Source organism: Formica exsecta, unplaced genomic scaffold, assembly GCF_003651465.1.
Source record: "Formica exsecta isolate Colony F162 unplaced genomic scaffold, ASM365146v1 scaffold49, whole genome shotgun sequence".
In the NCBI taxonomy this organism is placed as follows: domain Eukaryota; kingdom Metazoa; phylum Arthropoda; class Insecta; order Hymenoptera; family Formicidae; genus Formica; species Formica exsecta.
The window spans coordinates 470,856-473,155 of record NW_021852138.1 but is presented as its reverse complement, the minus strand read 5'-3'; positions in this window follow the sequence as shown (position 1 = coordinate 473,155).

Genomic DNA, 2,300 nt, shown 5'->3' with positions numbered 1-2,300 from the left:
AATATTTAAAATATTATATAATTTACGTAATTTACGATACTGTGGAAAATATTTATATAAAATAATATTCTACTATACTATGGATAATAAATGTATTAAATCGAAAAATTCCTGACCTAATATTTAAAATATTATTGTAAAATAATAATTTACGATACTGTGGAAAATATTTATATAAAATAATATTCTACTATACTATGGATAATAAATGTATTAAATCGAAAAGGTGATAACATTCCTGACCTGAAAAAACCGCGCTCTTCCTCCCATTTACATTTCTTCGTCCCCTTCCATTACGCGCTCGCGGCGACGCGATCGCTCGATCCTGCGCGAATAATAATACGATATTATGCACTTACGGGTGATTTATGGGACGCGCTCATGATACGTTACGTTATTTTTCTATTTTCGATACTATAATAGAGATATTTCGTTGCGTAAATCTCTTTCCTTGTGCAATAAGTACGTCGCTTCGACGATGCGTATCACGTTCGTATACGTCGTAATCGAATTTCTTCATATCGAATAATTCAAATAATAATGCCATTATCGCCGTCATTAACGGCAATTAAATATAATCGCGCTAACCGCTACTGCAAGCAATAAAGATACTTTCTATTCGCACGACACGCAATTTTTTAAGACGACGACTTCTCTACGTAATTTTCGTAATTTATAATAATTTTGTAATTTATAACAATTCGTAATTTATTGGCGACTAACGTCGACGACGATTCGGAACAACACTAGAAAATCTTGATAGTCGAATAATATCGAGTCGACCTGACGATCGTCGAGTGAGTTCAATGACGGCATGTGTTGTTCGTTGTAATATAAACAATATAAATTAATAATTAAACAATTACATCTTTTAATAGGGATAATTAAGGCGGCAATCGAAATAAACCTACTACTTAATTATTGCATTTATTATTATTCTTCGCGTAAGAGCTGTATATTATATTTATAATAGTCTTGATCTTTCATATCTTATTATGCTGAAAAACAATTTATTAATGCAACAAGGTCGGCGGCGTTTCATGTTCTTCTTCCGTTGAAATGTAATTTATATCAAAATATGTCAGATTAAAATATAAAATAACTCAAAAAGTACTTAATAAAAAAACACTTTATTATAGTGTTTTGAAAAGCTCTCGAGATAAGCTACAAGAATATGCAATAAAAATTAGGCAGTTCCATTTAAAAAATTGAAGGTGACCTTGCTTTTTTATGGAAAAAAAAAATGTTTGGTCAATTTTTATTATTGCAATTTGTTGCCGGTTAGAAACTGATAATTGTCTGTCTATGACTTTTTTATGTCAAATTATTGTAAATGCCTTAAAAATCGTGGCGACCGTTACGAGGACCACCCTGTATAATTAGCTTTTGGATTTACTTAGCCAAAACGATTTTCGTAAATAGAACAAAATATAACCGCCTCGAAACATCAGCTATCGACGTATGTAGAGAATGCAATACATTCTCGGTGAAATTTCCGTCTTTTCGTTCTCTGCACCTTCTGTGCGTCAAAATATCTCTTCCTCGGCTTCCCCCAATCGGAAATCAATAACAACACTACCGTAACAAACCTAAAATAATAATTGTTTTTAAGAAAAAGTATGTAATTATTTACAATGTAATTTTTAAACAATTATTTGTTTTTTTCTTTACACTAATTGATATATATATATATATATATATATATCTGCAAAAAATTTCTGTTATTTTTATTTTTATTTTTTGCGTAAAAATCTGGTATTTTTATCACAATTTTCCATCCCGATCTGTTCTACCGATGAAAATTATCTGCGTATGTATGCGCGCCATTGCACTTAATATGCAACAAAGTCTGATGACTGCGAGTAATTTCGTCTTTACGAGCGATCGGTTTCACGAGCCTTGAGCATGCTCGATAGCGGCGTAAAAAAGAGAAACGACGTGGGAGGTGTCCCTTCTCTGAACAAGACGCGATCAGAAACGAATTGAACTTTGGTAGCAGCACTTGTCAACGCTGCATGTTTTCACTCGCGATATATGTGAACTACATGTATAATAAACTTAATTATCAATAATTACACAATATTTATTGAAACAATATTTTTAATAAGTCCGGCATTTTTTGCCGGAAAGAGAACCTCGATATTCTTCTCGCATAAACGGTTAAGAATTAGTTATCAGCAGCAAAAATTGTACAATATTTGTCAACAATATTGTTATTGTAAAAATAATTATGTAAATTATAATATTATAATATTATAATTAAATTATTATATTATCATTACTATTATTTTATTATTATT